Below are 8,711 nucleotides of genomic sequence, written 5' to 3'. Positions count from 1 at the left end.
TGGGGAATTATTGCTTAATCTATCCAGATGGGTGTTTTGTTTTGTTTTGTTGAGATCAGAGTTCCCCATGTTGCCCATGTTGGTCTGAAAATCCTGGTCCTCCTGCCTCTGCCTCCTGAGTGCGGTGATTACACGTGTGTGACCCCAGGCCCAGCTCGGGTGCCGAGCTTCTGTTTGGGGATCATTGTATAATATTTTGATGTCGTCAGCACACACACAGAGACATACACACTCACCACATGGCAAATTAGTGTGCAGACTAACACGAAAGATATTCAAGGTGAAGTGGAAACCGAAACCAAGGCTAAGAAGTACCGCGTAAATTATAAAAGTGTGTAAGTGTGTTTGTGTGCGATCACAGAAAGGGCACATGTCACTTTCTTAGCAGTTATCAACGGATATGGGATTGGCTGGGCAGGCAAGGAAGGGTAGCATCCTTAGTGCAGAAGCACCTTGTGGGGACAACCTGGATCAGCTAGAGGTGAGGGTCTTACTGGAAGAGGAGACATTTTGGCTTCAAATGCCAAAAGATGGTCACCAATTGGAGAGGCAGAGATCTCAGAATGAGACCAGCTTTTCAGATGCCAGCTGGATTCCAGACCCCACGGAATATGGGAAGGTGGTTTCCTTAAACTTCTCTCTGTGGCGTTAGGAGACAGGCTGCTCCCTCTACTTTCTGGTTGGAAAGCCGTTGTAGGAACAAGCCAGGGGACCCTTGACGGTTCTCCAAAGAAATTTCCCCTCTAAGTTCCTAAGGGAGCTCAGGTTTCTCTCTGAGGTCAGAGGGTGGATTTTAGCTTGTTTTTTTTTTTTTTTTTTAAATGAGTCCTGTGTCCTGGAGGCATGCTCTCCGCAAAGGCCCACAGCCCTGCGCGGCGGTGCCCTCTGTTGGCCGGAACCAGAGGGGCAGGCGCTCGCTCCTACTGTGCCTGGCTAAGGACAAGCCTGGTGGTTAGACAACGGATAGCCAGGATGGACTCTTACAACTATCGGAGCGCCAGTTCCACAGTGGGGGAGGAAAGATCTTGTCAGAAAATATGGCTGTTGGGAGTGAGGCTGGATTTGAGGAGTTAAGATAAAAAAGGGAAGATTGGGGCTGGAGAGATGGCTCAGTGGTTAAGAGCATTGCCTGCTCTACCAAAGGTCCTGAGTTCAATTCCCGGCAACCACATGGTGGCTCACAACCATCTATAATGAGGTCTGGTGCCCTCTTCTGGCCTGCAGACATACACACAGACAGAATATTGTATGCAAAATAAATAAAATAAATATTTAAAAAAAAAAGGGAAGATTGGAGTTCGGGAGAGAGCCACAGCCTTGCCAAATCCTGTGTGTATATATAGCCTTTGAGCTTTTTCTTCGGGCTGGTATTTCCACCTGGAATCAATCAGTCTCAGTCGCTCTCTCTCCCTCTCTTCCCACCTCCCAACCCTTCCCCAACTCTGTTACAGAGCCTCACTAAATAGCCCAGGCTGTTCCTGAACTCGCGGCTTTCCTCTCTCAGCCTCCAGAGTGCTGGACGGCTAGGACAGCCGCACACACCATCACGTCTGGCTTTTTTCTAAGCAGTGTTAAAAGTAGCAGATATTTATGACTATCAACGTGCCCATTTCTTAGCGTGATGCACAAGACCTAGCAAATATAAAGTAACTATACTATTTTCTCCCCACCCCACCAAGTGATAGCTATTTAAATTAGTGGTTTTCATCGTGTGGTAAGTTCCTCTCATTTGAAATGCTGTAAACAGCCCTATGCTGGTACTAAACAAAAGCTCTAGCACTGAATTATACTCACCCCCTTTATTAAAGTAGGTATTTCTTTTTGTTTTATGTGCATGCGTGTTCTGCCTGTGTGAGCATGGATGTGTCATGTGCTTGCAGGCACGGAGCCCAGAGGAAGACATCAATCCCCTGGAGCTGGAGTTAGTCACAGATGGCCGTGAGCTAACACGTGGGGGCTGTGAACTGAACCTGGGTCCCCTGAAAAACTAGTCAATACTCCTAACCACTGAGCTATCTCTCTAGCCCCCCCTTTATTGCCATAGGGTCTCACCACATGGCCCAGGCTGACCTCCACCAGGCAATCCTCCTGCCTCAGCTTCTCAAGTGATGGGACTTGTGATACCAGACTAGCCCTGTGCAAGTTTCTATTTACTGCACATGTATATGATCATAGTTAAGGTAAAGATGCACGAAATCAGAAAAATTATACACACATTCTTTATTATATATACTATGCCACAAATACAGCTCATGGTGTGCAATACATGTGTATATATATGGTATGTAGTATAATGTGTGTGTGTGTGTGGATATGTACATTATGTGGAGGGAAGAAAAGAAGGGAGGAGGAAGAAACTGTTTCTCCCTTAACATTCTGCGTATAAGATCACCCCCAACTTTTCTTCATTGCTAAATCCACATAGTGAGAAATTCTTCTGGAATCTTTCCCAAGCTCCCAGGATAAGCAAGTACCTATCTCCATCTGCCTGTGCTTTGGGGTTCATCCGTTTCTGCTGAACTGGCACACTGGGTAGTGTGTTTGTCCGTCCTTCCCTGGCAGTCTCCGACTCTGAGCTTCCTGGGGTCTCAACTGTGAGTGTCTGGAAAGATGGAAGGACTTTTCTCCTACCACCTTCTCTTTTTTTGGGGGGAGGAGCCTATTTTTTATTGATGTTTTTTGAGCTCTACATTTTTCTCTGCTCACATCCCTGCCTCTCCCCTCTCCTACCACCTTCTACCAGTGAGCAAGCAGGTGATTCTGAGTCCGGAAACATGTGGTGTGTGCGTATGTGTGTGTGCGTGCGTGTATGTGTGAGCATGTGTGTGTGTGAGTGCGTGTGTGTGAATGCATGCATGTGTGTTCAGGCTGGAACTTAGCACGGAGAGGAGGTCAAGTCAGTTCACTGCTGGCAGGGAATAAGGCCAGGAAGGCCAGTGAGGCCACGATAAGGCTTTGAACTTTAACCAGCAGGTGGTTCTCTAGCTGGACTTTGCTCCTTGTTCTGTAGAGGTGACCTGAGAGCTAACGTAAGAGGATTGCAGCCACGCTAGCTTCTTCCTTCTCTTGTTTGCTGGCTTCAACGCAAAACTTCCCTTAAATAGGCTGTGAAATCAGAATTGGAAGAGATGAGAAGAATGGCAGGCATAATAATGACCCGAAAGGAGTCTGTCCCCTAGCCCCTGGGACTAAGATGGCTTACAGGCCAAAAGGGAATTAGGCTGCAGAAGGAATTAAGATTCCTAGTCAGCAGGCTCTGAGACTGGGGGATCATCTGGGACTATCCAGGTGTGCTTGGTGTAAATAGGAAAGAAAGGGAGAGGGGGAAGGGAAAGGAGGCAACAGAGCAGTGGGAGAGAGCAGCGGAGGAGGACAAAAGACAGCGGATTCTAGCGGCTGGGAAAAGGCCACCAAGTGAATCCTCCCCCAACACCAGAATGGTCTACATCCTGGCTGACATCTTGATTTTAGGCCAGTGAGATCCATTCTTGAACTTAGACCTCCAAGACTGTAATGTAACAAATTGACCCGTGTCCCCCCTAGACATTAGATTTAGGGTAATTTGTGACACAGAGATGTAAACTAACAGAGGAAGCCATGGGGGTTATTTTCAGAAAGGAGGAATGGGGTCCTCGCACCTCAAGACTGCCTACGAAGGGCAGAATTGTGCAGGAGTCTGGTCCCGCAGAACGGAGGCCCCAAAGGAAGAAGGCCGTTAGGATAGATAGGGACGCTCAAGGTCGGAAGTCTGAGAAGCCTCGGAAGAATGGCATCTATTGGCCAATCTTTGTTCCTGAGCTCCTGGATCCTTTCCTTTGCTTTTCGAGACAGAATTAGGTTGTATAGCTCAGGCTGGCTTTGAACTCCAGATCCTCCTGCCTCTAACTCTCAAGCGCTGGGAGGTGTGTGCCACCACCCCCAGCAAGTTTACAGATCCTATCTTGTTCAAGGTCTCTCATAACCAGCAATGACTCCTGCAAGCACTTGCCCAGAGAAGGCAAGGGCTCCCCAATCATTTTCTGGACACTGGCTAGGGTCCTAGCTTAGGGACTGGCCCTGGGGTAAGACTGACAGTTCTCCTAAATACACACAACTCACTGAGAAAGGGGTTGACCAAGGCAAAGGATGCAGGTAGGCTATTTGGGTCCTGGGCATCCCGGATAAACTCTCTTTGGCCAGTATTTCACTCAGAGGAGCCAAGCAAAAGCCTGTGGAGTGAAACAATGGAAGTCTAAAATAAATAAAAATAAATAAATAAATAAGAACAAACAAACACCTGGAACACAGAGAAGCTGGATGTCCAGGCTTTTCCTTCATCACCTGTCCTTGTGGACCTCTTGAGAGGTGGAGTCGGGAGACCAAATAATTCAAGGTCAGCCTTAGAATACAGGGAATTCCAAGCAAATGGGCTACATAAAACCCTGTTTAGATAAATACATAAGAGCTGGGCAGTGGTGGTGCATGCCTTTGATCCCAGCACTTGGGAGACAGAGGCAGGTGGATCTCTGTGAGTTCAAGGCCAGCCTGGTCTACAGAGCAAGTTTCAGGACAGCCAGGACTGTTATACAGAGAAACCTTGTCTCAAAAATAAGAAAGGAAAAAATAAAGAGAGAGAGAGAGAGAGAGAGAAAGAGAGAGAAAGCGAAATAAAGAGGAAGAAAGGAAGAAAGAGAAAGAAAGACACACAAATCAATATATACCCTTCACCCTTTTGGTAAGCAGTAAGGAAACAGGATCCTGAACTGCAGGGCAGGGGAAGAGGAAAGATCTGCATGTTGCCTCCCAAGTGTTCCCAGAGAAGCACAAAACAGGGACAAGAATTGTATGGTGACAGGGTTTAGATAGTGATAAACCTGGCAGATGAAGTTCTTCCAGTAGAGGAAGCAAAATGTGGCTGCGAATAGAAATTGGGGTCTCAGCTTCCTCATCGGTAGATTTTAGGGGCCGTGTGGCCAGACCACCATACAGTCCTGCAGCGGTGACGATTCCATGCTTGTGATGATGGAGCTGTGAGGGAGCACTCAGGAGGAGCACTCCTGCTCCACAGCCTCAGAAGCCCAGTGTGACCTGGGATCCTGGCCTGTGAGCCCATTGCATCAGCCACAGGAGGGACTGGTTTTTCCCAGAACTGGGGCAAAGGGGGCGGGGTTGGATGGGGGAAGTTGGGAGTGGGGCTGGATAGGAAGGCCTGCCAGCTTCCGGGGTCCACGCTGGTCAGGACTTCACACAGTGCCTAACAGTCCGCTGTCAGTAGGCTCTCTGAGCTGCATAGACTCACATTACAGCCAGCAGTGGAAAGAACCTGGAGCTCCTGATGTGACTGAGGTCTCCAGGGAAGGGTCTCTGTCCCCTTGTCAATAAACAGTCCTTAGACACTTGATGCCTCCATAGCCAGAAGACCTTTTTTATTTTTTTTCAGCTTGAAAAATTGCCCCCTTTAGCCTAATTCTTCCGATTTCTAGGCAGGAGGTTGAGGCCTGCAGAGGCTTGTCATGTATGGACCCAGCCGTCCCTTTAAGTTTTGTGGGTGGTGGATAGCACACGTTCCTTGGTCTGGGTGTGTCCACTCTCCTTTTCCCAGGGATAACAAGTGTCTGGAGTTAGGCTGGACAGGATCTGAGAAGCCACATGGCTGCTTTCTGAACATTGGAGGCTGCTGCCCCGCTGGTGACGTGAGTGACCCGAGTGTGCTACCTTGCATCTCCCTGATGTACATCGCAAAGTAGACAGAGTAGTGATGCAGGCAGATTGCATATGTCATCATGACTCTCCCCCAGATCTCAACCACCTAGAGTGCTGTTAGGACACACAGGAGGCTCTGGGCTTCTCTAGGGCTCAGAGACACTGTGTGGGTTAAGCCACTGAGGGCAGGAGCAGGGCAGATCACAGATAGAAGGCCTCTGACCTTGCGGGGTGTGTACCCGCGTCAATGGAGGTCAAACTCAGGGCCTTGTACTGTGCCGAGATGCCATCTGCTACTAAGTTGTACCCTCAGGTATGGACTGCTGGACTCTGGACCTCACCAGTCAGGACTGGAGGGAACTGTCAAGGAAAACATCTAGGAGGTGGGGGTAGATGGCTCAGTAGGAGGATGCAGTGCCCAGGAAGATTCTAAGCCTTGATCTTAGCATGGTAGATGGTAGACGGGGAGGGGAGGAGAAAGAGAGAGAGAGATTCCTAGCGGCAGCCTGGGGCCCACAGACATTAGGTGACATGTGTATACATGTAGATACCATTTTTATCCTGGAAAAGCTGTCCCTCCCTTGGTCTGCAGTCGCCACCTGGGCTGGATGCCAGCTGAGGTTACTTGGGGTCTGGCAGCCTGGGTACCACTTGCTCGTCTTGCCCTGGCTCCAGATTCACATGGTGTTCCTGGCCAGGCCCTTGACCCCAGTGCCTCTGGTGCCAATTCAGTTGGTCCAGCTTGGAGCACTCAGGACAAGGTTATTCCAGGAGTCACATGGGCCAGCCTCAGTTTCTCCATGTGGTTGTCGTCTTGGAAAGGAAGACTAGAGAAAGTCGTGTGTGTGTGTGTGTGTGTGTGTGTGTGTGAGAGAGAGAGAGAGAGAGAGAGAGAGAGATATCTTGGAATCCAGAGTTTCCCTGCTGCTAGGCAAGGGTTCTACTCTTTAGCACACGGCTGGGGAACTGAGCTAAATAAAGATTGAGGACCAGGCCAGCTTCCACACTTCCCTCCTTCCTAAGGGTCTCCAGGCGGCTTCGGTCCAGATAACTCAGATACGGCATCTGTGAGAGCAGGAACACTGCACCGCTGAAGAGACCCCGTTTCCCCTTCCAGCCTCTCCTCCTTCTCTAGAGCTAAACGGCCTGAATTCAGCCTTAGGACTACCGCGTGTCTCTGCGCATGCGCACGCGTGTATGGCGCGTGCAAAGCCAAAGCCCAACCTCGGGTGCCTTTCTTCAGGAGCCCTCCTGCCCTTTGAGAAAGAGGCTCTCTGGGACCTGGGGATCAGCAACTCTGCTTTCCAGCCCAGCAGCCCCAGGATTCTCCTGTTTTCATTTTCTCGCACTAACACACCCAGTTTTCTATGTGGGTTCTGGCGAGCAAACTCAGGTCCTCATGCCTGTGCCCCCAGCTCAGTCTGTCTTCTGATGTGACGCGTAGGCTGGTGACGTCCTATCCAGGGCTTTCTGGCTGTCGTGGAGATCGGAGGCCGTCTTGGTTAGTCATTTGCTGTCTGGGTGTTTCTGCAGCCTCCCCTCCCCCCATCCTGTGGCTCCCGTGTGTCCGTGCAGTTCATTTACTCACCGGATCGCCAGCCCACGTCCTCCTTTGCTGCTAATACACCCACTCATCCTACTCCTCTGCCTCGAACCCAGAACTGTGTCTGGGAATAGGCCAGCCTCAGGTGGGATTCAAATATGCACACAGAGGCAGAATACACCGTGAGGCGCACCGGGCAAGGGAGGCTACTCCTGTAATCACCGCACTCTGGAGGCAGAGACATGTGGATCTCTGAGTTTGAGGCCAGCCTGGTCTAGAGAGTGAGTTACAGGACAGCCAAAGCGACACAGAAAAACCCTGTCTCAGAAAACCAAACCAAAATAAGAACAAAACTGAGGCGCTAGGACCAGGCACTCGGGAGGAGCCCGTGGATCTACGGTGCGGAGGCACACAGTACAGACTCACCCTTGAGTTTTTTAACTGCAGCGGAAGAGGCCCAGGGATGACCTGGCCACTGGGTGAAAGAGGCAGGAGGCAGTCGTTCCAGAGGCTCCCGGGGCCCTTCTGGCCGTTCTCCATGCCACGCTGGAGACAGCTCTCCCAGGCCTGACCACAACAGAACACTCTGTTTGCCGGTCCTCCCTTGTGGCCCTGGGCTTGGGCACTAGGCAGAGGGTAATGCCCTCAGGGACCTGGATGTGGATTCAGAAGGGGTTACACAACCGGTACTGGAAAGTCTTTTCCTTTGGAGATTTCCAAACCGTTCAGTTTGCGGGTGCACGCCAGGGAGTCTTGCGGCACGGCAGCTGTGAGCAGCACCAGGGCCCCTAGGGATGAAGTCCTGTCTCATGACCTTAGGCTAGACCCATGATCAGCATCAACACGGGGAGGAGTTCTCTCCAGAAAGTGTAAAAACACATAACACATGAATATAGGGATAGAATGAATCAATAAAACATTTATTTTTTTTTCCTAGATAAGGTTTTTCTGTAGCTTTGGTGCCTGTCCTGGAACTAGCTGTTGTAGACCAGGCTGGTCTCAAACTCACAGAGATCCACCTGTCTCTGCCTCCTGAGTGCTGGGATTAAAGGCGTGCGCCACCACCATCCGGCAATAAAACATTTACTTAAAAGAGCACTTTTACTCTCACAGAGGACTTGGGTTTGAGTCCCAGCACCCACACAATGGCTCACAACTGTCTGTAACTCCAATTCCAGAGGTCAAATGCCCTCTTCTGACCTCTGCAGGCACCAGGCACACCTGCGGTGGGCCAGGCATACAAGCAGGCAAAGCACTCATACATATAAAATAAAATGTTTAGAAGTCAACAAACCAGCCGGGCGGCGGTGGCGCACGCCTTTAATCCCAGCACTCGGGAGGCAGAGGCAGGCGGATCTCTGTGAGTTCGAGACCAGCCTGGTCTACAGAGCTAGTTCCAGGACAGGCTCCAAAGCCACAGAGAAACCCTGTCTCGAAAAACCAAAAAAAAAAAAAAAAAAAAAAAAAAAAAAAGTCAACAAACCAA

The sequence above is a fragment of the Microtus oregoni genome, unplaced genomic scaffold (genome assembly GCF_018167655.1).
Source record: "Microtus oregoni isolate MIOR12 unplaced genomic scaffold, Mior012 000018F_ref0000195, whole genome shotgun sequence".
In the NCBI taxonomy this organism is placed as follows: Eukaryota; Metazoa; Chordata; class Mammalia; order Rodentia; family Cricetidae; genus Microtus; species Microtus oregoni.
The sequence above is the reverse complement of the archived record's forward strand: the minus strand, read 5'-3'. Positions refer to the sequence as shown.